This window comes from Artemia franciscana, chromosome 20, assembly GCF_032884065.1.
Source record: "Artemia franciscana chromosome 20, ASM3288406v1, whole genome shotgun sequence".
Classification (NCBI taxonomy): domain Eukaryota; kingdom Metazoa; phylum Arthropoda; class Branchiopoda; order Anostraca; family Artemiidae; genus Artemia; species Artemia franciscana.
The window spans coordinates 29,689,568-29,717,454 of NC_088882.1; the positions used below are offsets into that span (position 1 = coordinate 29,689,568).

General features: G+C 35.6%; 1 long non-coding RNA gene and 2 other non-coding genes across 3 annotated transcripts; 1 reads left to right on the top strand and 2 right to left on the bottom strand.

Annotated features, from left to right (window-relative positions):
* Positions 1-595: 595 nt before the first annotated feature.
* Positions 596-711, bottom strand: LOC136040455 (U5 spliceosomal RNA). Its single transcript, XR_010620742.1, has one exon. It is a non-coding gene; the product is annotated as a U5 spliceosomal RNA (small nuclear RNA).
* Positions 712-1,187: 476 nt separating this feature from the next.
* Positions 1,188-1,380, bottom strand: LOC136040440 (U2 spliceosomal RNA). The gene has a single exon (XR_010620730.1). It is a non-coding gene; the product is annotated as a U2 spliceosomal RNA (small nuclear RNA).
* A 15,908-nt stretch (positions 1,381-17,288) lies between these two features.
* Positions 17,289-27,565, top strand: LOC136040094 (uncharacterized). Its single transcript, XR_010620621.1, has 2 exons — positions 17,289-17,679; positions 23,986-27,565. It is a non-coding gene; the product is annotated as an uncharacterized LOC136040094 (long non-coding RNA).
* The last annotated feature ends 322 nt before the right edge of the window (positions 27,566-27,887 follow it).

Consider the following 27,887-nt stretch of genomic DNA (forward strand, 5'->3'; position numbering starts at 1 on the left):
TCTAGAAACCAATGGAGTCCCCAAATGAAAGGATTTGCCCCTGTAAGATCTCAAAACTCCTCATTTTAGAGGAATCCCCTAAACTGGAATGGAAATACAGTTCCTACACGAGGGAGGAATGAGGGCCCTAAGAGATTTTGGAGTCAAGAGCGCCTAGTACTTGTCACACTATTGCACCAAGAGTGCCTTCGAGCATCCCTTACCCGCTGAAAAGTAGCTTCCCTGGATGTAATCTGCAAAAGATAACAACAAACATCTAGCCAGCCACTTGTCAACTGAAGGACTGTAGGCAACTAGGCGACTAACAACACTGATTACGTCTACTTCCCTATAAACATAGCTTATTTAGACACCCCTGGAAGTTGTGCCATATTTCACAATTATTTGTCCCTTTTTACTATTTGCCCATAAGTTCACAATTTGTTTTATATTTTTGAAAAGATTGGATTTTTGTTCATAAATGACTTCAATTATCTCGCATTTTCCAGGGTTACTTGTCTGACAACCCTAATATCTTGATAAGTAAGATAGTATCTAAATATTATTAATATCTAAATAAGTAATCTTGAAATATTAAAACATACAACAATTGTGTAGACTAGTCTGCCTTTCGGCATTCAAAAATTTGTTAAGACTCATCAAGTGCCCCTCCCCACGGTAATCTTTAGTAAAAGGCAAAAGATTAACTCGATATGAGGAGAGGCCAGAGCTATAAAAATTGCTAAGGTTGACTTGGGTATATAAAAATAAATCCTAGTAAATCCTCGTGTTTTTTTTAACAAGGTTCGAAAGCAATAAGAAATTCAATGTTCAATCAAGTAAATACGGGCCAAAAAATCATATGATGCGAAAACATATTCAATGAACAGCAATTCATGGGCAACTTTAATGACATGCTACTAAAACTACATCCGCAGAAAATAACATAAATATTCAGTAATCAGGCCCAAAAATAATTGTAATGTAGCTGAATGGTCGATCAATTGCTGTAGCCAAAGGCCCCCCTAGTTTATTCACCATTAATTTTTATAAATTTTATACAGTGTTTCTTCTTTTTTTCATATGAAAAAAAAATGATTTTCAGTGTATTCAAGGACTAAGTAACTAACTGCAGGGCCGCTCTTCACTTTGAATAACGTATTGTACCCACTATTGGCTAGGGTTCATGGACTTTGGTTTCCCCTCGAAAGGGGTGCGCCGATCCCGGAGGTACTGCAATACCGGGCCAACGCGTGAAGGGAGCGGAGCAAGCCCCGACATCCCTCCGGTTTCCAAAATTCAGTTTAATATTCTTGGCCCCATGTAGGGGCCGTATCAGATACAGGGTTGCCAACAGTGGTACAATTGTACCATTTTGGTACATTCCTTTTCTAAAGGTACATTCTGGTACAATCACAAATTTTCTGGTACATTCTACAAAATGTGGTACAATATGGTACAATAAGATTTGACTGGGTGTCAGGACAACGCGAGCGGAGGGAATTTTAGTTTTTACTTGTTTTCTCTTCTAGAGTTTCAAGTTTTACTTTACAAATTTATTTAAGCGCCTGTTTTAAAGACAACACGCAATAAAATAGACATGATACAATTTTTGGATCAGTGGTACAATTTTAGGGCGTTTTACGGTACTTTTTCTTTTGAAGCGTTGGCAACACTGAGATTATCTCTTAATTTTGGGTGTTATCCATTAAATACTTGGATAGGAGATTTTCAGTAGGTTAATCTATTAAAAGTTCTAAACTAGCCAGGGAAGTATTTTTCGACTAGAAAATCACCAACTATGTTTGAACTTCAATTATACATCCCTGTTTTTTCCCTTTAGCCTGTATCCAGTTCCTGACTGCCAATTAAATTCCACTTGTTTCTTGTCAATATTACTGAGTGATCATAGTTCAGTTATTGTCAGAACTATATTCAAAATTTTGTATCTTATTTGGATAATTTACGTCACATTTTACCCTTGCATCGCTGATTATCACTACGTTGACAAAGGCAATCTAACTACACATAGCCAATTAGCTCACGCATCAAAACCGAACCACTACTTTGCTTCAAATCCGTTATTAGATGAGTTTTACGAAAGCTATTTCGCTTTAAAGTGTCGCTTTTAAGAATTTTTGTTATCTGACCTTTTGAATTATTTAAAAAAATGGTTATCTCAAAACTTGTATCGGATAGGTTTAAGAAAGAAGGGTGGGGGAGGGGGACTAGTTGCCCCCCAATCTCCTTTGACTCTTAAAAAGGGAACTAGAACTTACAGTTTTCATTCAAATGAGCCTTCTCGGAAGTTTATTCGAGCATCCCTTCCATAAGAACCATATATGGTTCTAAGTTCGGTTTTTAGTTAATTTGTTTTTTTTTTGTTATGTAAATTTCCTATGGCCCATGGGCTTTTTCTGGAATAAATTATTATTATTATTATTATTATTATTATTATTATATTCCCCAGAGCATAAATCATAACGCCTGCCCCCGGGCCCTTGGGGTTGCGTCGACATTGGAGTTTTTCTTACCTGACCTGTGAACTATTAAAAAAAAATGGCTATCTCAAAATTTGTATCGGATGGGCTCGGGGAAAAAGACTTTGGGGGGGGGGGGGCTATTTCCAATAAATTGAGCCCTCCAAAGTTTATACGAGCATTTTTTCCATAAGAACCCTATAAGCCCCTAGGGTATAAATTGCAACGCTTGTCCTCGGGCCCGGGGGGCTTTTGTCGACACCGGAGTTCTTTTTATCTGACCTCTGAACTATTTTGAACAAAATGTCTATCTCTTAATTTTTACCGGGTGTATTTGGGGAAATGGAGAGGGGGCTATTTGCCCTCCGATCTCTTCACTCATAAAAACTGAAGTAGAACTTTCAGTTTCCAATCAAATGAGCGCTCGAGCATGAACTAGAACTAAAAAGTGAAAAGTGAAATAAAGAAGTGAACTAGAATTTTCAATTTCCAATCAAATGAACCCTCTCCGAAGTTTATACGAGCATCCCTTCCTTAAGAACCATACATGTTCCCAGAGCATAACTTACGACGCTTGCCCCCGGGCCCTGGGGGGTCGTCGACTCATGAGTTTTTCTTATCTAAACTTCGAACTATTTTTAACAAAATGGCTGTCTCAAAATTTTATCGGATTTATTTGGAGGAAAAAGGGCGTGAGGAGAGGGGCTAGTTGCCCCACTCCCCATGGAGGGAAACCAGCCCTTCCCTCTCCCATTTTCCCCAAATACACCCGGTAAAATTAAAAATTGAACTAGAACTTTCAATTTCCGATCAAATGAGCCCTCTCCAAAGTTTATACGAGCATCTCTTCCATAAGAACTATACATGTCCCCAGAGCATAGCTTACAACGCCTGCTCCCAGGCCCTGGGGGCTGCGTTGACTCAGGAGATTTTCTTATCTAAACTTTGAATTATTTTTAACAAAATGGCTATCTCAAAATTTTTATCCGTTTTATTTGGAGAAGAAAGGGCGTGAAGAGCTAGTTGCTCTCGGATCTCGTTTGACTCTTAAAAAGGGAACTAGAACTTTCACTTTACAAACGAATGAGTCCTCTCTGAAGTTTATACGAGCATCCCTTCAATGGGAATCGTATTTGCCTCCAGGGGATATCTTACAACACCTGCCCCTGGGCCCTGGGGGGGTGTCGACCCTGGCGTTTTCATTAAATAAGTTTTGAACTACTTTTAACAAAATGGCAATCTAAAATTCTTTATCGAATGTGTTGGAGGAAAAAAGGCATGGGGGGGGCTAGTTACCCTTCCATCACTTTTGGCTCTTAAAAAGGGCACAAAAACTCTCGATTTCCCATCAAATGAGCCCCTTTGAAGTTCATACAACACTCCTGCCATATGAAGTGCCTCTGAAAAAAAATAATAATAATAAAACATTGGAGCCGTATGGCCTTTAATATGAGAAAAAAAAACAAGTTTTTTTAAATGAAAATAAGGAGCAACATTAAAACTTAAAACAAACAGAAATTACTCAGTACATGAAAGGGGCTTTTCCTCCTCAACGCCCCGCTCTTTACGCTAAAGTTTGACTATTTCTCTTAACTCTATTTTTAAAACAGTAAGAAACTTTAGCGTAAAGAACGGGGGGTTGAGGAGGAAAAGCCCCTTTCATATACGGAGTAATTTCTGTTCGTTTTAAGTTTTAATGTTGCTCCTTACTTTCATTTAAAAAAACTTGTTTTTTTTTATTTAATTTCTGGACGTTTTTGAATTAATGCATGTTTTGATCTTGGCTCTCCGCTCATAAATAATGAAAACGAAATTTGCATATTAATTAATTGTAATTAATCGGAAGATTTTAAGAAAAAAGAAGCGAGGGAGGAGGCCTAGTTGCCCTCCAAGTTTTTGATTACGTAAAGAAGCAACCAGAACTTTTAATTTTTTACAAAAGTTTTCATTGGTAAAAAATATACTTAAGTTACGAATTAACTTACGCAACAAAATTCTATATTCGTCTGTTTTTATTGCGTATATGAAGGGGTTCAACCCTCGTTGATACCTCGCTCTTTACACTAAAGCTTAGATTTTGTTCCAATTCCTTAAGAATGACCTCTGAATCACAAAGGCCGTAAAATAAATAGTTGAAATTACTAAAAATACTTTAGTGTAAAGAGTGAGGGATAACGAGGAGGTAAACCCCTTATATGGGGTTTACAACCCCCCTCAACTCTCCCCCTAAACCGAAAAAATCCCCCTGAAAACGTCTGTACACTTCCCAGTAATCATTACTATATGTAAACACAGGTCAAAGTTTGTAACTTGCAGCCCCTCCCACGGGGACTGCGAGGGAGTAAGTCATCCCCAAAGACTTAGTTATTAGGTTTTTCGACTATGGTGAATAAAATGGCTATCTCAGAATTTTGATCCGGTGGCGTTGGGGAAAAAATTAGCGTGGGAAGGAGCCTAGGTGCCCTCCAATTTTTTGGTCACTTAAAAGGGCACTAGAACTTTTAATTTCCGTTAGAATAAGCCCTCTCGCAACATCCTAGGACCACTCAATCGATACGATCACTCCTAGGAAAAAAAACACAAAAAAACAAACATCCGTGATCTGTCTTCTGGCAAAAAATGCGAAATTCCACATTTTTGTAGATAGGAGCTTGCAACTTCTACAATGAGGTTCTCTGATACGCTGAATCTGATGGTGTGATTTTTGTTAAGATTGTATGACTTTTAGGGGGTGTTTACTCCTATTTTCTAAAATAAGGCAAATTTTTTCAGGCTCCTAACTTTTGATGGAAATAACCGATCTTGATGAAACTTGTATATTCAAAATCAGCCTTTAAATTCGATTCTTTTGATGTAACAATTGGTATCAAAATTCTATTTTTTAGAGTTTCGATTACTATTGAGCCGGGTTACTCCTTACTACAGTTCGTTACCACAAACTGTTTGATAACATATCAAGTACCCGAATGATATTTGACTTGGCAAGAACAAAATCTCGAACCACGCACCAATGCGTTGATTATGCAGGAACCGGAACAAAATGAACAATAGGGTGGATCTTTCGATTCCTTGTTCTCGAGGACATTTTGCCATGAAGTATTACAACTCATATGTACCTGTGTATAAGATTTAAGCCGGCTTAACGGTGCAGACAAATTTTGTCTGTATTTCTCAGTCTTTTTCCGACAAAATGGCAAATAAAAACACATGCAAAATATATCCTTGCCCTAAAGATCTCGCAGCACAGTGGAGAAGAAGGGGCCAGCTTATCCCTCCCCATGAAAAGAACCAAACCATATCTCCGCTGTTACGCAGAGATATATTCTGTTCATATCTCTGTTCGTGTCTGACACTCGGAAACTTTTCAGATAATTGCCAAAAACCGGTCGCTAGTATTTCAAACAGTTTGTGGTAACGAAGTGAGTAAGGAGCGACCAGGCTCAATAGTAGCCTAACCGAAACTCTAAAAAATGGAATTTTGATATCAATATTCACATCTAAAGAATCATATTTTTATGCTGATTTTAATATATAAATTTCATCAAGTTTATCTTAACAATCAAAAGTGACGACCCTGAGAAAATTTGCCGTATTTTAGAAAATAGGGTGAAACACCCTCTAAATGTCATAGAATCTTACTGGAAATCCTACCATCATATTCAGCGTATCAGAGAACCATACTGTAGAAGTTTCAAGCTCCTATCTACAAAATTACGGAATTTTGTATTTTTTGCTAGAAGACAGATCACTGATGCGTGTTCTGTTAATTTATTGCTAATTTATTTGCTTTTTTTTCCTGGGGCGATCGTGTCGACCCAGTGGCCCTAAAACGTCCTGACAGAGTTCGTTCTAACGGAAACTAAAAGTTTCTAGGGTACTTTTTAACTTACCAAAAAAAATTGAGGGCACCTAGGCCCTCTCCCACTTTTGTTTCAAAAAATAGAGATGTGAGAAACAGTCAAACTTTAGCATAAAGAGCGATGCATTGAGGAGGGAACAAATCCTTTCATATACGAATAATTTCTGTTCGTTTTAAGTTTTAATGTCGCTCCTTACTTTCAGTTGAAAAAACTTGTTTGTTTTTTCATTTAATTCTCAAAAGGACGATCAGCAAGAGAATATAAATCAGGAGAATCCAAGTGTAAGTGGCCATATAATGCCCCATTGATATTCCCTTTGATAACACCTTAGCAGGCGGTTTTCGGTCATTGTTTGATAGGTTTGATCAAACATTTCGTTGTAACGAACTGCACGTAAGGAGTGAGCCGGCTCAATAGTAACCGAAATCTCTAAAAACGGAATTTCGATAACAATAGATACGTCAAAAGAATTTGCTTTTAATGCAGATTCCAAAGCTATAAATTTATTAAGTTTAATGTTACCTATCTAAAGCTACGAAGCTGAGAAAATTTGCATGATTTTTGAAAAAGGAGCAAAACGTCCCCAAACGTTCAAGCGATATCAATGAATGTCCCACCATTAGATTCAGCATGTCAGAAAATTCTCTCACTAAGGTTTCAAGCTTCTATCAACAAAAATGTGGAATTTTGTGATTTCTGTATGAAGAAAGATCATGGATGCATGTTTATTTTCTCAGGGATGACTGTATCAAGCCAATAGTCCTAGAAGATCAAGAGAGGGCTCATTCAGACAGAAATAAAAAGATCGAGTGCCTTTTGTGAGTGACCGAAAAGACTGGAGGGCAACGAGTCCCCCTCGTTGCCCCCTATATTTGGATATAAAAATCCAAATATCGTTTACAAACGTCATATATAAATAAATATGCCACCTCTCTGACAAGAATACAGAAGTGGTTTAGGGGGGGCAGAGAGGGCAATTGCCCTGGGCGTAGAAATTTTAGGCAAATTTCCAAATTAAAAATCTAACTCTTAAAGTCATTTTGTAATTTTATTTTTATCAAGATAAAATAGAAGACGCAGTTAATAAATGAAAATAATAAGTAAATTATAATTGATTAATAAGATAAGTTAAAAAGTAAAAATATTAATAATTAAGATAATAGATAATAAATAAACAATTCGAACAATAAATCAAAAAATTACTTATTAATTGAATTAATAAATTGGAGATAATTTTGTTAATAAATAAAAACTTTGTTAAAAATTAGCCTGAAAATTATATGAGGAACAGGGGCTAATTAAAATCTAAACCCGGGTGCGAGAGAGGTCAGAACCGCTACTGCAAGAATACCTAATTTTTGCCCTTTTCTACTCCCCTCCGTAAGATTTTTGGAAAGTGCCATTATTGCTTTACGACGAGGTCCCTCACCATACTGCTTCATTTGATACTTTATTCGCTTCAACTTAATTTATTTTATTGTCCAATTTGCACTAATTTTCTTTATGTCGATTTTTGTAATTTTTTGTAATTTTCGTAGTTTTATTTTTATTAAAATAAAATAAAGGACGCAGTTAATAAATGAAAATAATAAGTAAATTATTATTCATCAATAAAATAAGTTAAAAATTAAAAATATTAATAATTAAGATAATAAATAATAAATAAACAATTGAATAATAAATCAAGAAATTACTTATTAATTGAATAAATAAATTGAAGATAATTTTGTTAATAAATAAAAAATTTGTTCAAGCTTAGTCTGAAAACTATGTGAGGGACTGGGGCTAATCAAAACCCGGGTGCAAGAGAGGCCAGAACCGCTACTGCAAGAATACCTAATTTTTTGCCTTTTCTACTCCCCGCCGCAAGACTTTTGGAAAGTGCGATTATTGTTTTACGACGAAGTCACTCACCATGCCGCTTCATTTGATGCTTTATTTGCTTCAACTTAATTTATTTTATTGTCCATTTAGCCCTAATTTTATTTATGTCGGTTCTACCACGAAGAATACTCTGCAGTTTTGCTAGACAAATTGTCTTTTGCTATGGTTAATTTAGTTTCATTCTAAAGATGTATCTATTATATGTTTCCACATTGCATAAGGTTTATGGTTGTATTTTTACTGGAGTTGAATGCAATTCAATGCAAAACAAAAAAATTAAATGATATCAAGGACAAGACATTTGCACATTTTGCCGAGGGGTTACGCGCTAGGATACTGCATGAATTTTTGGAAACAAAATCGAAGGGACTGGCGTAAAACCAGGAAGTACAGGGGCGTCAATTTGGTAAAATTTAGGGGGGGGGGCAAACTAAAATCGCAGTGGTGTCAATTAAAGATTTTTTTTGTCCCCTTAGATTTCTAAAAACATCGCCTTTGGGGTAATTTCATTAAAAATGTATTGTTTTAATATCTTCGTTGAAAAAAATAGAAAAAAAAATGTCAAATTTGCTGCAGATAGATATTGGAAAATACATTTTTCAGCGGTTGAATTTTAATGGAGTTTAATTCAATTCATTGCTTTACAAAAAACAAACTACATCAAGGGCGAGACTTTTTATACATTTGCCGAGGTACTATTCGCTAGAATATAGGCATGAACTTTTGGAAACATAATCAAAGGGACTGATGTAGAACCAAGTAAAACGGAATCTTCAACTTTCGAAAACGTAGGGGAGGAGTAAAGTCTAGGTGGCTGTTTCTTTTTGTTCTTCAACTTTTTCAGTGAAAATACTAAAAAATAAAGTTTTTTCAATAGAAATAAATTATTTTTTTTGTATAGGGGGTAAAAAGATAACCCGCCCCCTAGTTTGCCCCTACCCTCTTCAATTAACCCCCCAATGAAGTTGTAGAATCCGATCTCAGGGCTGAGGTACTAGAGAAAAGCTTTACATGCCTAGAGGCATGTAACAGACAGGGGGCAGCGCCTTTGCTTGAAGTCTGCAGGTAGCTTCTGGCGAGTGAAACTACTCATAACAAGCTTGCGATGATACCCTTGAACAAAAAGGAACGGGCACAATGCATGATTTGATCTTCCTGGAGGATGGGAAGGTCAAGTTAGGACAAACAAAATACCACGCAACTTAGGACTTGGGAAGAAAAACCCTTTATAGGGTAGAAAAATGCACTTACGGATTTTTTTCTTTTTTGGGGAAGGGGGGAGGAGTAAATACAAAATATTGTATAGTCTTAATGAGAAGTACGTAAATTTGTGAAATTTAGGATTTGGGGGATGAGGCCTTCCCCCAGCGAATGTGTCTGGCTTAAAGGGGGTCTCCTAACTGTAAGTAAGTACTTTTGGCTCAAATATCCTTACTTGTATTACTCTAATGATTTATAAATGAATTTTTCTGAAAAAAGTGAGGAAAGGAGGGTGTTTCTTAGTCAAGTCTTCGACCGATTTGTAGGCTACTCCCTGTATGCTGTATTACTTACATGCGTCGATATTTTTCAGAAAACCCGAAAGTTTGAAAATCTTAATGATTAGTTACGGTAAGTTAAATAGTTAAAGGTGTGATGAAAAGTGTGTTTTATTTCTATTAGTGTATTGTGTCTGGCTGAAAGGGGGTCTCCTAACTGTAAGTAAGTACTTTTGGCTCAAATATCCTTACTCTAATGATTTATAAATGAATTTTTCTGTAAAAAGTGAGGAAAGGAGGGTGTTTCTTAGTCATGTCTTCGACTGATTTGTAGGCTACTCCCTGTATGCTGTATTACTTACATGCGTCGATATTTTTCAGAAAACCCGAAAGTTTGAAAATCTTAATGATTAGTTACGGTAAGTTAAATAGTTAAAGGTGGCAAATTGTGTAGAAAAAAGCTTGCCTAAAATCTGTAACAACCAGAATGATTAACAAGAGCTAAGAGCTCATATGGCACTTGTGACGAGGCGAGAAGAGCTAAGAGCCAAGAGATCATATGGTATGAGCTCTAACAAAATTCTATGAATCAATAGATTGATTTAAAAAGGAAAATAAGAGGCTTAATGCCGGTCAGGATTTAAAATAAGAGCTCTGAGTCACGATGTCCTTCTAAATATCAAAATTTATTAAGATCCGATCACCCACTCGTAAGTCATAAATACCTAATTTTTTCTAACTTTTCCTCTCCCTTTTGCCCCGCAGATGGTCGAATCTGGGAAAACGACTTTATCAAGTCAAATTGTGCAGCTCCCTGACACGCCTAGCACGTCCATCGCCCTAGCACGTCCAGAAGCACCTAACTCGCCAAATCACGGAACCCCTCCCCTCAACTCCCCCAAAGAGAGTGAATCCAGTACGATTCTGTCAATCACGTATCAAGGACATTTGTTTATTCTATCCACCAAGCTTCATCCCGATTCCTCCACTCCAAGTGTTTTTCCAAAATTTCCCCCTCCAACTCCCCCCAATGTCAAAAGATCTGGTCGGGATTTGAAATAAGAGCTCTGAGACGTGAATTCCTTCTAAAAAATCTAATTTCATTACGATCCGATCATCTGTTCGTAAGATAAAAATACCCCAATTTTCATGTTTTCCAAGAATTCCGGTTTTCCCCTCCAACTCCTCCGAATGCCACAGGATCTGGTCGGAATTTGAAATTAGAACTTTAAAGCACAAGATCCTTCTAAATATGAAATTTCAATAAGATCTGGTCACCCTTTCGTAAGTTACAAATACCTCAATTTTCAGAATTACCCCCCCCCCCCAATTCCACCAAAGAGAGCAGATCCGGTCCAGTTATGTCAGTCACGTATCTTAGACAGGTTTCTATTCTTCCCATCCAGTTTCATCCTTATCTCACCGCTTTAAGTATTTTCTAAGATTTCTGGTCCCCCCCCCCAACTGCCCCCCTTCAATTACGCTTGATCCGGTTGAGATTTAAAATAAGATATCTGAGTTACGAGGTCCTTCTATATATGAAGTTTCATGAAGATTCGATCACTCCTTCGTAAGTTAAAAATACGTCATTTTTTCTTATTTTTCAGAATTACCCCCCCCCCCAATTGAGCGGATCTGTTCCAATTATGTAAATCACGTATGCAAGACTTCTGCTTATTTTTCCAACCAAGTTTCATTCCAATCCCTCCGATCTAAAAGTTTTCCATCATTTTAGGTCTCCCCACCCCAAACTTCCCCCAATGTCACCAGATCCGGTCAGGATTTAAAATAAGAGCTTTGAGACACGATATCCTTCTAAATATCAAAGTTCATGGAGATCCAATCACTCTTTCGTAAGTTAAAAATACCTCATTTTTTCTAATTTTTCAGAATTATCCCCCCCCCAACTACCCCAAAGAGAGCGGATCCGCTCTGGTTATGTCAATCATATATCTAGGACTCGTGTTTTTTCCCCACCAAGTTTCATCCCGATCCCTCCACTAAGTATTTTCCAAGTTTTAGGTCTTCCCCTCCCAACCCCCCCCCCCCCCAATGTCACCAGATCCGGTCGGGTTTAAAATAAGAGCTCTGAGCCACGATATCCTTCTAAATATCAAATTTCATTGAGATCCGATCACCCGTTCGTAAGTTAAAAATACCTCTTTTTTTAATTTTTCAGAAATACCCCCCCCCCAACTACCCCAAAGAGAGCGGATCCGTTCCGTTTATGTCAATCATCTATCTAGGACTTGTGTTTATTTTTCCCACCATGTTTTATCCCGATCCCTCCACTCTAAGTGTTTTCCAAGTTTTAGGTTTCCCCCTCCCAACTCCCCGCCCCCGTCACCAGATCCAGTCGGAATTTAAAATAAGAGCTCTAAGACACGATATCCTTCTAAACATCAAATTTCATTGAGATCCGATCACCCGTTCGTAAGTTGAAAATACCTCATTTTTTCTAATTTTTAACAATTACTCCCCCCCCCAACTACCCCAAAGAGAGCGAATCAGTTCCGATTATGTCAATCATGTATCTGGGACTTAGGCTTATATTTCCCATCAAGTTTCATCCCGATCACTCCACTCTAAGTGTTTTCCAAGATTTTAGGTTTCCCCCCTCCAACTCCCTCCAATATCATCAGATCTGGTCGGGATTTAAAATAAGAGCTCTGAGACATAATATCATTCCGAACATCAAATTTCATTAAGATCCAATCACCCGCTCATAAGTTAAAAATACTTCATTTTTTCTATTTTTTCCGAATTAACCAGCCCCGCACTCACCCCCCCCCCAGATGGTCAAATCGGGAAAACGACTATTTCTAATTTAATCTGGTCCGGTCCCTGATACGCTTGCCAAATTTCATTGTCCTAGCTTACCTGGAAGTGCCTAAAGCAGCAAAACCGGGACTTTAGGTTTCCCCCCTCCAACTCCCCCCAATGTCATCAGATCCGGTTGGGATTAAAAAAAATGCTCTGAGTTACAATATCATTCCAAACATCAAATTTCATTAAGATTCAATCACCCGCTCGCAAGTTAAAAATACTTCTTTTTTCTATTTTTTACGAATTAACTGGCCCCTCAGTCCCCCCCAGATGGTCAAACCGGGAAAAAGACTATTTATAATTTAATCTGGTCAGGTCCCTGATACGCCTGCCAAATGTCATCGTCCTAGCTTACCTGGAAGTGCCTAAAGTAGCAAAACCGGGACCGACAGACAGACCGACAGACCGACAGACAGACAGACCGACAGAATTGGCGATTGCAATATGTCACTTGGTTAATACCAAATGCCATAAGAACTAAAGAAAACAAAGCAAAATTAAAAGAAAGAGACGGCAAAACTATAAAACTATAAAAGTTGAGGATATGAAATAAACAAAAATTAAAACTCGTTTTCTTAATTAATAGCTTTTAAATTTGGCCTACGGCAAGTTTATACAACCTATGACATCCTAAAAATTTATAATTCCAGCCGATAAAACAAAACACTGAATTGAGGGGGGAGTTTGGTGTGAGCATTTGAAACTTACAGGGCTTGTTGTGAGGGAGGCTGAATTAACGAAAAGGCAATATTTGCAGCCTAATACTACTGATTCTACTGCTACTAATGCTGTTACTATTACTACCGTTACTACTATTACTGCTACTAAAGCTAACAGTATTAAGTCGAAAATTTTGGAGAATAATGTAACAATATTGAACTAAATGGAAAGACACTATGCTTATACAGGTTTTTAAGAGGACGTATTAAAAAATGCTTCAGTAACTGCTTATGGTATTAAGCTGAAATGTTCAGTGTGTGTTCAGGGGGATGTTGTAGAAAGCCAAAGGTGCTATTTGCATACTGCTACAATTACTACTAGAACTATTTCTACTACACAAGCTAAGGGTATTAAAGTGAAGCTTTCAAGAAATATTTAGACGGATGTTGAAGCGAATCCAAACGAACTATTACCATGTGGATTATAAAACGGGTGAATAGAAATGTCTCAGGAATGACTTACATTAATAAGTTGGACCTTTCAGGGTAAGCTATGGCGAATCTTGAACTGACCAAAAGGCACTATGTATACTATTAATACTAATACTACGATTCCTGTAACTAATGACACTATGGGTATTAAGTGAAACTTTTAGGGAATATTTAGAGGACTTTCAATTAAACGGAAAAACTATGTGCATACAGATTTTCAAAGGGGCATATAAGTAATATCACAGGCAGAGCAGCATTATCATAGATAGCAATATCATATAAACTTTTAAAGTGGCTTATTTAATTGGAAATTCAAAGTCACTGTTCCCTTTTTAACAGTCAACAGTAATTGGAGGGCAAGCAGCTCTCCTCCATAGCCCATTGATTCTCCAAACGTTTCATACTAGCTGACTTAATCTTTTTTTCTTTGATTTTACTTCCTGGATACTGTCAAATTGCGTTTTAGACGGTTATCAATAAATGATTCCCTGATTGGTAGGTATTCCCAATAACCAGCAAGAGAGGCAGCTTTACTTTTTATGTGTTTATAAGTTTGTAGGTAGTCCTTGCCCAAGTTCACGAATGTCAAAGTTCAAATGAGATAGTTAAGAGTTCAAGATCATGTCCACATTCAAGACTGTGTTGGTCTGATCCTTTGGTATATTAAATAAAAAAAACAAGTTTTTTTAATTGAAAGTAAGGAGCGACATTAAAACTTAAAACGAACAGAAATTACTCCGTATATGAAAGGGACTGTTATCTCCTCAGCGCCCTGCTCTTTACGCTAAAGTTCGACTCTTTCTTTCAGCTCTACTTTTTAAAACAGTAAAAAAACTTTATCATAAAGAGCGGGGCGCTGAAGAGATAACAGCCCCTTTCATACACGGAGTAATTTCTATTTGTTTTAAGTTTTAATGTCGCTCCTTACTTTCAGTTAAGAAAACTTGTTTTTATATTTAATTTCTGAACATTTTTGAATTAATGCATGTTTTGACTTTGCCTCTCTGCACATGAATAATTATAAGAAAATTTACAGATTATTTTTTTTTTTGCTAAGTGGCTTTCTCATAGTTTTGATCGGACGATTTTGAGAAAAAAAAGGAGCGGGGGAGTAGGCCTAGTTACCCTTCCAATTTTTTGGTTACTTAAAAAGGCAACTAGAACTTTTAATTTTGCGAACGTTTTTATTATTAAAAATACACGTAATTTACAAACTAACCTACGTAACGAACTTCTAAATTTTTATGTTTTTATTCAGTATATGAGGGGGTTTCAATACCGAGGTTCAATACCTCGGTCTTTGCACTAAAGCTTAAATTTTGTCCCAATTCGTTAAGAATGACCCCTGAATCACAAAGGCCGGGGAATAAATAGTTGAAATTACTGAAAGTACTTTAACATAAGAGTGAGGTATTACGAAGAGGTACACCCCTCATATGCGTAATAATTTTTGTTCTTTTCAAGTTTTCAAGTTTTTTTTTTTTAAATGATGCTAGAAAATTCTGCGCCTCCTTCATTGAATTTCTCTTCCCCCACGACATGTTCCTCTAAGGAAAGATCCTCCCACAAAGCCCACTCCCCTCAACCCCTCCCTCCCCCCAACGAAAAAAATCCCCCTGAAAGCATATGTACACTTCCCAATAACTATTACTATGTATAAACATTGGTCAAAGTTTGTAACTTGCAGCTAATTTAATCTGGTCTGGTCCCCGATACGCCTGCCGTCTTTTATCGTCCTAGCTTATCTGGAAGGGCCCGAACTAGCGAAACCGGGACCGACAGACAGACAGACGTACAAAACGACAGTCAGACAGAAATTGCGATCACCATATGTCACTAGGTAAATACCAAGTGCCATAAAAAGTTTTTTGAAACTGAGACTGACCAACTAGGTGACATTGTTGGTTTATGGTCTAACGCGTAATAGAGATGTCAATTTTGAAACAATAGTAAAAAAAGAAATCAACAGTGCAACAGCACAAACGCACATCACACAGCCGAACATAAAAAATATAATGAAAAATATACAATAAAATATGTAAAATATAATAAATAATGAATAATAAATAATATATTAAGTAGTATCTTAATAATATATTAAGATTCCTGCCAAAACCAGGAGTTTTGCACGATTTCTCCCAATTTTTTACCTTTGACAAAAGTTTACCAAATGCCAATAAAGTTGGGAGGGTCAATTTGCCTCTCCCCCCACTGGATAAGGCTGTCCAGTTAGGCCTATTCCTAATTGTGACTTAGGCCTGTCAATATTATTCTCCAAAATGCCTTTAAAAAACCCTCCACTAACCATGTAAGGTCGAAAAGGATATAACGCCAGAAATAGTACAAAAGAGACCACACCTTTTTCTATCTTTTAAATCACCTTAAACATCTAGATAGTGGCCTCTTATTTTTAAAACTGAAACTGGCTTTAGAAATTTTGAGTTATCTGAAGTTCCAGGTGTATCACCATACTCAGGAGGGGGGGGGTCCGCGGAATTCGTATAAACCACGTACATAAGAAAAATGGCTTGTGAATAAGCTCTTAAGCATCTCTCTATGATGTTCTAGTAACCCACTAGATCTGGAAGAAGAAAAAAAAGACCGTTTTAACATTTTTAACTTTTAGTTAGATAAGATAGATAAGATAAGATATTTATTTCAAAAAGATCACTATCACAAGCCCTCTAAGGGCCGAATTCAGACTTTGGAGTCTACTAACAAAGCAAACAAAGCAAAAAACACTAATAATAATGAATTATCAAATTATGAGTCAAACAAAAAAAAAATCGGTCAAACTAAACTTGAACAAATACAAGTCAGAAAAAAAGGGAAGGGGACAAAAAAAAATCTAATGATACAGAAAAGAACAAGAAATAAACAATTATATCTACAAATTAAAAGGGACACTAAAAAAAAGTCCAGAAACTCACAAAAAAAGAACGAAGCATAAAACACACGAAAAACACTTCTGAATTAAAAGGAAAACTAAACAAAAACACCGGGTCAAGCAAATTAGTGCAACGACCTAAAGTACCTTACATGAAAAAAGGGGAAGAAACTAGTTGGCTATTTTATTTATTTTTTCTGTGATGAAGGTGACAAAGGTTTTTTTCATATCTGGAAGTAACGCAGCGAATGGGGGACAAAACTGGGATAGGCTCAGAAACAGCTCGAGGCTGTCGTAATCTGGATGGTGAGTGACGTTTGGGGAAAATGCTTGCCGTCCAAGGGTTCGTTATTGCATTTTTCGAAAAACGGAAGGCACAACGACGACCTCTTTCGCTCAAGGGTTTCCAAACTAGCTTTTTTAAAGTTACTTTTACCCATAGTTACTATGGGCTGTGGTCTGCTCTTTACTAGGTCGTAGCTAATCCTTCAGCCATGACAAAGAACTCATTGCAAATTCTCCCGAGAAACTAGTTAACATTGAAATCTGTGAAATCTAATAGATGGTAGAATTTTTTAAAACCCATTCAATGCAAGCAATAGCCTTCAATTGAGGCATTAAACATCTACGATAGTGTGGTAGCGTGGCAATGTTTCAGCAGCTAAGTGATGAGCAGACGATTTAGGAAACTTACTAAGGGGCTGGGAGGCGTTTTTGAAAAACCTCCAGTTAAGGGTTCTGGAGCCTAACTATTACAATAGTACCTGTTTTGTACTTCAAAGCTTTTCCAATTAAGTTGTGGGACCAGAAGTGTTCTTTTCAATGCTATATCGCACTTACGAATGGTAAAACTACCTTCGGTGGTCACAACAGAAATTTCTGTTTTCACTACCGGAATAGAGCTAAGATCTTTCCCCACTGATTGGCTGTAGGACCGCCGGATTTTAACGCCTAGTCTAGAGATGTCTATTTAAACTCTGGGCAGTTAGTGTCTATAAAGGCTGTGTTTCTGTAATTCTAAAGTGATTCTTTCTGTTGAAATTTGTGAACTATTTCTGGGCTCTCAATTAGAGATTCCTGCGTTAGCCAAAACCAATTTGAGAGCTCTTCAAAAATTGTTATAAGTCGGAAATGGTATTTGGATTAATATATTGTTGAACCTTCCCGTTTATTTATATTTCTTTCTTCAAAAATATTTGCTTAAAATACAACTCTTACTCAAAAATATATTTGTTTACATAAAGGATTAAAATTATATTATTAGCCATATTAATTATTTATAAAAATCTTTTACTAATGCATTGTATGGTGAGCAAATTAATTTGTCAAAATTTAGATTTCGATTTCAGAATTGTGTTCTTTATCATGTTTGAGGCTTAGTCGACATCCCATTAGCTTAGTCGACATTACATTAGTCGAGGCTTAGTCAACATTACATTTATCGAGGCTTAGTCGACATTACATTAGCTAATGCTAATGTAAAATAAAACATTTTTATAATAGAAAAAAAGGGCGAAGCATGCTCCTCTGATGGAATTTATTTTAAAAAAAACTTCGATTTTATAAAATTGATTAATTTAAAAGAGCACTAGATCCATAAGTATATTCATTGGAATGAACCTCTAGAATCTGTCATTATTGTAAATGAAACCTAGGAGGGGCTAAAATATATAATTCAAAATCTAAGAGACAACTTTTCTGTTTTGTCAATATTTTGGTTAATTTTGTTTTATTTTCGCAACGAAAATACAGAGAAATGGAACATTTTTAACAGATATGCAAATACAAATTTTTAGAATCTAGGGGAGCCGTTGGTTCTAAGCGTTTACCCTGCCCCCTTCCCGGAAAACAACATACCCGACAGAAAATATCCTCCTGAAATGCACCCCTCGCAAAAATACCCCCTTAGAAAGTATCCCGAGCAGAAAATACCCCCTAGCAGAGAATTCCCCTTGGAAAATCTCCTCTCTCGGAAAGTACCCCCTCATGGAAGATACATCCTCGCTGAAAGGAAATTATTCCAAAAAAATTTTCCCTACTGGAAATTCCCCAGACAATTCTTTCTCCCGGCAGGAAACTTCACTGCGAAAAATATCCATATATTTCCCAATAACAAATACTATCTATATACAATGAACAAATTACAAAACTTAAAAAGGCACTTAAACTCCTACAATGGGGTTCTCTCATTGTTTTGTATGTAGTTAGGGAGATGCCTCAAAGGGGGCAATTTAATGCCGAAACATACCAGTAAAACAAAGTGTGAAATGCCAATTTGTCTTGAATCAAAGAAGAAATTTGTTTTATATCAAAATAAATTAAATTATTTAGAAAACCTTAATTTTACCGTAAATTTCTAGAACAACCCTTGCCAGTCTCTCATGAACTTCTATGTTGTATGCAGCTTAGACTTCAAAATACACAATTTTTATATAATATGTGACGAAGACTGCCGGATTATAAGCATAGAAAAAAAAACACTTAGCGTTCACCCTTCTGTGAGGATCATCCGAAAAAAATTCAAAGTCGCCTTGACCCCTCCCCCTCCATAAAGTGTCCCTTACTCGGGCCTGTGCCTCCGAGATTGGGATTCTGATTCTCTGCAAATTTCGCTAGACATACTTGTTAACTTGATTCAACTTCTGGTGAATTAAAATATACAAATAAACGAGTTTGACATAAAAATAGTTTTCTCTAGAGTTAAAAAGTTCGTGGTACAGAGCTGTAAGTAAGGAGTGACGTGGCTCAATAGTAAACGAACCACTAAAGAATGGGTTTGATATCAATAGATGTATGCTTAAAAAAATGGCTTATTAGGCTGATTCCAAATATATAAGATTTATTAAGTTTAGTGTTACCCATCAAACGCTACAAGTCTGAGAAAATTTGCCTCCTTTTCTAACAAAGAAAGGAACACCCCCTAAAAGTAAAAAAAAAAAATCTCAATGTGAATCACGTAATCAGATTTAGCTTATTAGAGAACCATACTGTAGGGATTTCAAACACCTATCTGTAAAAATGTGGACATTTGTATTTTTTTTTTGTCAGAATAAAATCACGTATGTGTGTTTGTTTTGTTTTCCAGGGTTGATGATATCGAACCAATGCATCTTCAATATCAGGAAAGGGCTTATTCAGACAAAAATTGAAAGTTCTAGTGTACATTTTAAGTGACCCAAAGTGCTGGAGGGCAGCTAGCCCCCATTTTACGTCCCTTTTCTCCCAAAAGTCGTCTTATCAAAATATTGAGATAGCCATTTTATTCAGTAAAGTTGAAAGGTACACATTCAGTATAGCTGAAAGGGTTTGAAAAATGTTATTTTATCAGGAAATATTCAGTATCCAAGGGTTATTATATCTACTTGGAAGGCTGGCATGCAGTGGCGTGATTTCGTCAAGATCCTGGGGGGCAGAGTTGGAGCCAAGTCAAGTGACAATGACAGTGACAAATGAAAAACGAGCCATATTGCATCATGAATGCAAAAATATAGGTCTACTAAAGAAAATTGATCTGTCTCGGTGGATGTTTGAATTATGTAGGCCTATCTTAATTTTGACAAGATTTTTCAAGTCGCTAAATTTCAGCTGGGGGGGATTGGTGTCTGGGGGCCAGTCTCACCCCCAGTAAGTTTAAATTAGAAAAAAGCGCATTAAAATTATAAAAGCTCAATTATGAGGACCAAAAATAGCAAGATTCTTCAGCCTTTTCTCTTATTTACACATATAGAAACCTTATTTTTATGGACTTGTAGCCTCATTTCCAGAAGTAGATAAATTGTTACATGCTGTTCTTTTGACATTTTAATAAATTTTAATTTTACGGCTTCAGGAAATTAACCAAGATATATAAAAGAGAGACAGAAGGTCAACAGAAAATACTGATTAGGATATCTCATTAAGCAAATACAAAGCGTCGTGTTCAGAATTCTTACTCCCACGGGGCCACCATATGTGTTCTTTTTTTTCTTTCCTTTTTTTGCAAAGACAATATCGGTACTTTTTTTTGGGGGGGGGAGACTATTGCACGATAATACACAATAAATCCACAAAAAGTATATCTTCCAAATTCAAATAGATATTTTAGGGTGGGAGGGGGTGCATAAGCTTTCCAGAATGAGAGTAGTCCTACAAATATTCTAACTTGCATAGAAAGAGAATGTAAAATAAATTATGTCTTTTGTAGAGGTTACAGCTGCATCAGTAAATTTCTGTTCATTCACGATAAAAATCTATATTTTATAACTAGGTAATGATTGTTTCAAAAAAATCCTTTTTTTCTGTTTACTTGAAATTCCTGCATTTCCGAGCCATTGAGCTAATTGTAATTCTTTTTTGTTTTTACGACAAAAGTAACTGGAGGAAACACTTTGACATTTCATTGTCCAAATTTTATCTTCTTTGTAAAATATTATTTGTTCAAATGTTTCAGTCCCTCTCTTTTTCTCTCTCTCTCTCTCTCTCTCTCTCTCTCTCTCTCTCTCTCTCTCTCTCTTTCGTTTATAGCAGAGGGCAATAGGGTTTCAGCACCCTTCCAGAAAACTTAAAATTATAAAACCGAAAGAAAACTTAAAACTTAAGACCAGAAAACTTAAAATTATAAAAACTGGTTCATTATTTAAAATGTAATGAAAATTTTCTAAAAAGAAGATATTCTTTTTTTAACCTTGGAAACAAACAAAATTATAACAACAAAACAAGCAAATTTTTTCAAACAGAATTATGGAAACTACGGCAAAGAATTATAGAAAACGGGCCGCGCAGAACTCATTTCATTAAATACCTTACCTAGTCCCTAACCAGTCTATATATTAAATATATTATAGAAACATACAAACATAGTAGTTTTATCACTTAAAATAAACAAATCATAACCAATTGCCGAGGCAAACCGATTTTTGTCACATCTTACAGAGCAAATTCTTGAGTGTGTTCTGAATAATTAACAAGTATCTTTTCTCTTTTTCTCACTGCGTACTTTGGAAGGTGTATGTACTCATTTCTTAGCACAATTAATACTAATAATATAAATATTGTCCACTTAAGAGAAAACTCTCGTATATGGAACCAAAGGCAATCAATTTGCAACTTTATATTAGCACCATGAGGGAGTTACCTTATCCTCAAACTATTCAACACATTGATATACCCTAATGTAGATACGAACGAAAGAATTTGGGCCAAGCGAGGATTAACTTCGAGAAAAAAAACGAAAAAAAAACGCAAATTATATGAAAAATACATAAAAATTATAGTTGAAATTTCCAAACTCTGAGGATGACATGGGCTCAAAGATACCCCAGTATACATGAATGCCACAATGTTTATATTACAGAGACAGAGTTAGATCTTTCTCGGGGGGGGGGGGTCAAATGTAGACTTTGATGCCCCCTGCCGCATCATCAATGCTGTAAATACCCAAAAGTATTACAATTGAAGCTTGTTTGTCACCCCCCGAGGCGCTTAACCCCTCTAGCCGCATCCTAGATCCGGCCCTGATATATTATTCTATTTGGTAAAAAAGCCTTCTGTTTTTGCCAACAAAAGTAAATGGCAGTCAAATGGATGGTACGAAATCTTGGTCTTAGAGACCCCTCAATTCTTTAATTTTTAAAACCTCTTCTACATTTATTTGCAATTTCTGCCTAAAGGTATTTAGATACAAAGAAATTGTAAATGCGTTAATTTTCTGTATTATTCCATTAATCGAACGAAAGACTAAATTACAAGCTTCAGGTTACTCGTGACAATAAACGCATTTTTTTTTTCTTACATAAATTTTCTTTAGAATGTATATAAACGAATGTGAGGTCTTGAAAAACTTAGATCCTTTTCGGCTTACAAAAATATAATGAATGGGATTATACTCTTAATGAGTGAAGCCTGAAACCTACAGGACTGAGTTCAGGCTAACCCCATCTTATCTATCAATAATGAAAGAAACTGAATTTCGAATATTGTGATGAAAAAGATTGTTGACAAATTTTGGCATGGATTTGACTCTATTGTCGTAATAAATTGTAATCATCTGATCTAAGAGGTGGCATTAGTAATTAAAACTGTTGTTCGCCTAGCCGGCGGGTGGATAAATGTTAGAACATTGCTAACAGAATACACACAGGAAACTTTGTAATAATTTTAAACAATGTATAATCGTCGTTTCTGCACTCCCACAAGGTAACAATGTACAGAAATTGAAATTTTTTTAAGAATATTCTGTGAAACTTAGAATAGTAAATACTAGAATCTGTTTAAAAGAAAGTTTAAGACATAGGTCAACACCCTCTAAAAACCCTTTTGGTTCCACATCCAAGCTATATACTACTAGGAAACTTTGGCTAATTATAGTTGTTTATATTTTTGGCCTAATAGATATAATAAATATAAACAACTATAATTAGCTAAAGTAAAAGTTTCCTAGTAGTATATAGCTTGGATGTGGAACCAAAAGGCTTTTTAGAGGGTATTGACATATGTCTTAAACTTTCTTTTACAAAGATTCTAGTATTTACTATTCTTTCACAGAATATTCTTAAATTTTTTTTATAATTTAAAACACAATACCTGGGTAGAGATTTCGACTTGCCATTATTTTATGATGAACGAAAACGTTTAAAAAGAACGGAAACTCGGCAGTGGGTGCACACTTTGACCTAGTGTTCAAGGATCACTGCTCACTCCCAAAAATGGATCTTCAGCCTTAATTAAAGCGGAGAACGTGTTTAGTACCTGCCCCCCCCCCCCCCGAATAATGACTTCTCACTAACCTGGAAACTGCTTAGCATAACGATCTTTTTTAATAATAATGAATAAATTGGCCTAGAGCTCAAACCATTTTCCAGGAAGGTATTATTACGAAACAAATAGAGTTCCAATAGGGATAGGCCCCTTTATTAGACAGAGAAAAACAGATATAGAAGTTACGAAGGTGACGCCTTTTTTTTTTTTTTGGTGACAGAGGAATAGACGATACGACATCTATTCAAAACGAAAGACAAATTCGTGGCCTTTAAAAAAACCTTATAAAATCGTCCTTTCTTTCAAATTAAAACCACTTCTAAAGTTTTTCCGTTGGCTTGAGTTGTATTTTGTTTTAACTATTTATATTGTATTAATTAGGATCTAATTAACAAAACTTCTAGTAACGGACAAAGAAATTTCAGTCATGTCTGGTTTTGCAACCTTTTATTCCTGAGGTATCTAAATTTACTTGTATCATTTCATTTTATTTCTCTAATTTTAACTATCAATGGGAACTGGGGCTGAATTCACCATTGGGACTTTTTGTAAAGAGTAATTATTGCCTAAAATGAATTTCCAAGCGAAAAAAAGTGTCGGTACTAACAAAGACCATTCGACGTAAGATTTATGTATTTACTTCGCCCCTTCTGTGTTTGAAAAATGGTCTTTATGTCGTTATAAAATTAAAGAATGCTCTTACAGGCTGGTGATGTCATATATATTCGACTTCTTCAGCTTGGACGACGGATCAACTTCACATCAGGGAATTACTTTTTTGGCTTAATGCGCATTGGTGGTTGACTGGGATTTCTGACAGCCATTTTTCTTATTGTGATAGGAACCTGCCTTAATTATTCAAATTTGCTGATAGAAAATTCTGCTGCTTGTGATAATCTTTGTTCCTTTTATGTTTTAGTTTTGCCTTTGCGTCAGATAATCTTGTTTTAACTTCCTATTGTTGTCAATGCATAAGAGATATACAGTCTAGGGTGGCGAGTACTCAAGTATTTTTAAGTTTTCAATTTTTGCCTGATAATGTCATTTTTCGGTCCTATTGAAAGGACAAAGGACATTATTATGTACTACAAATATTGGCCCTTGTATAAAAAAATTTTGTGCATTAAAAAAATATATTTGTTGCCAAAAATACATTTTACACGCATATGAAATAAAGAAACAACTTCAGATAAAATTTAGAGTATCACACGCAAAATTGTTATAAAACCAAAATAGCCACGGGAAACTTTTTGGAAACTTGAGGAATTAAGACACTTTTTTTGAAAACAGTTTAGACCTGCCCCAAACTAAGTGACCATACCGATCACTTTCCCACGAGTCCTTGTACAAAGTATTTTTTTTCTTTTTTTGTCATATCTAAAGGACAATTTTATAAGCTTATAATTTGTGTTTTATACCCCTATCAAACAAATAAACACATGTGACTCAAACCCTTGGTATAAGTAACCTTACCAACAATTTTTTCAAAAGTTTTTTTTTGGTCCTGTCGAATGTTCATATTTATTTACAATTAGGGTTTTACCCATGTACAAAGTAAATAAATCATGGAGATTAAATTTAGAGGCAATATGCTAATAAGTTGCTTTAGAAAACATAACAAATTTTGACACTATTAAACAAAATTAGCACAGTCATTGATAATATATAAACGCAGAAGATAATAAGGAATTTTTTGTATACAGTTAATGAAATACTGTGTATACAGTGAAATATACTATAACACAAAGAAAATAAATTTTACTCACTCAAAAACTCATCGATAAAATATTAGTCATAGTCAAAATATGAAAAAAATTATAGTCTTAGCTTCATTACCTACCAAAGATTCAGCCAAGATTGATTTATAACCATCATAGTTTTTGTAAGACAAAGGAAAGAAATTAAGTCACTCAAAAATTTGTCGATAAAATATTGATCGGACTAAATCCAGAAAAAGATGAAAAATTTTTGATAGTGTCTTAGCTTCATTACCTCATAAAAATTCAGCCAAGGCTGTTTTTATTATCATTATTAATATTTCGGCTGTATGTCTTGTAGCCTTCTTGTGCGAAATATAATCCAAAACAAAGGAAAGTGATCAACTCCCTCAATAATCCGTCATAAAAAATATTGATTAAACTTAAACTGCAAAAAAACATATTATATAGAAATATCCCTACATTTACAAGAAGGTATAAAATATGGAGGAATCCCTGCATCGAGGGAATACTTTTATTCCTTCGTTGTTCCGTTAAAAGGACAATTTTAGATCCTTAGAACTTTATTTTTCCACAAATATAAAATGAATGAGCACACAGACACTAAAATTTTTCAAAAAATAGCAAATTGCATCGAAACTTTTAAAATCAAATCTGAGAATAAATTAGTGGCCAACCCCTGTATCAGAGATTTTTCAAATCGCTTTCTCAGTAGTCTGCTCCAAGACAATCTTTCTTTCCTGCTTCTATTTCGTGTATTCTTAGGAAAATGCAAAAAAGGTGTCCCAAAGCCTGTACCCCAAAGGGTACCCCAAAGCCTGTATGCAGAGGCGCCATTTGGGGGGGTCAGGGGTGGGCAATTGCCCACCCCACATTTTTCAGGGGGGCTCAAGCTTCCACCACAAAGGGCCCTTTGCCGGCCATAATAATCCATTATGTCCAACATAATCCATTCTGTCCAATTGATTTGAAAATACTGCACGCCTATTACTTTCACCGACGTATTGTTTACTTAAATAAGAAAGTTTCTCACTGTGGAGGGCCAGCCTTTAGTCTGGTTGAATTTTCCGCTTTCAGTTTAATCACTTAACCTCGTTGATTATGATCTTTGATGTTATAATTAATCTTAGAGGTCAGTGTGGCTGAGTTCCAAATTGGGTTACAGTACATTTCCATGCAAGACACGGGTGCTGAAAATGAGTTTTTACTTAGAAAATTCGATCGATGTGCCGCCAAAACTCGCATTTTTTCTTATGTGAAAGTTGGGGGGCCCAAAATGGAAATCATGCCCACCCCAAGATTTGGCCCAAATGGCGCCTCTGCCTGGATGAGGTGGTTAAGCACCTTAACGTTTTCATTAATGGTGTTCACATCTGTTAGGCAAGTTAAGCGCAACGCATTTCGTAAGTCTCTAAACGCAACCTCATATCGGTCCCTTAAATCAAGGAATTTTAATGCGCCATGCCATGGCCTGGTCTATTGTCTGACCCGCAATGCCATGGCCTATTGTCTATACCAGTCACTTGTAACAATAAACTAATTAATTCAGTTTAGCGCATTTTTACCTTATTTTATTCTTTGTTTAATTTTTAATTGTCTTTTCATTTCATTTTCTACTCTGTTGCTTACTTTATTTTGTTCAGTTTATACCTTTACATCTTCTGGGGACTTCTTCAATATTACTTTTATGAGAATCACACACCATTGCCCAAAATATAGGTGTCTTCTATTTCTAAATTACATAATAATAAATGGTATTCGAAATTCCCCAAGATGAAAATAGACATCTTTGACTTTTTGACAATTTTTTAATATTTTTTGCACAATACTGAATCAACTTTTTTTTTATTTATTAAAAGTCGTTTCTATTGAAAGAAAAATTCTATTGTTTCTTAAAAAATATAAAAATAAACAGGAAGTTAAGGCATAGATTCTCTTAGTCAAGTTTCCGTTGCGTAATAATTTTCTGATGGTATAAGCCATCTGGTAGAAAGGTTTTATAATAAGTATTGCAAAAATGCCATGGCTCCCACCAAACTTGTAAAGGGATCTTTTGATATCAAAACTGAACAATAAATTATCTAATGCAATTAGGATTCGCTCATCATCTTAAGGAACTGTTCTGATGTCTTTTTGTAGTTTTTTCCTTGGAACCACCTGGTTTTTACATAAATTTTAGGGTTTGAAATTTTAAAAACGGAAACGGTGCGCATTACAGATTCAGTATATCCATAAAAAAGGAAGATAACAAATCTAATAAATTATATGCCAAATCAAAACGAATGTGGATCTTTTTGCTTAATATGACGATTTTAGGACAAGAAATTACCGAGCTGCATTTTTGCCGAAAAATTGGTAGAATGTAAGCCAAAAAATGCTATTTTTAAGCTTTTATATTTGTAAGTACTTTTTTATGACTTACATGTAGCTCATTCCGTAAATGTCATAACATTTAAGTGGCAATGCATTACTACTTATATTTATAGTGCTTGTAGTGATTTTTATTCGGTGTCGTTTGTAAATATGTAAATCCATTTCATTTAATTATAATTTTACATTAGCTGTCATTTTTATTATTTTCATTTGAATAATCTTAGTAATTAGCAGTTCCAGGGGGTCTTAGCTCTGAAAAACCTACTGAAAAAAGCTTATACGGACTTATACTTTTGGAAACATGTCAGGCTGAGACATACTGAAATTAACAAAAACGGAATGCAATTTTTGAAATTTAAGCATCAAGAACAGTGCAATTCAACCCTGCTAATTAAATTGGCTAAGTGAAGATGCCATGATATATATATAAAACTAGAAAAGTACCAAGGACAGTACAACTCAAACATGTTTATTTGATTTGGCTAAGTGAAAACAGCACCATAAAATATCTTTAAA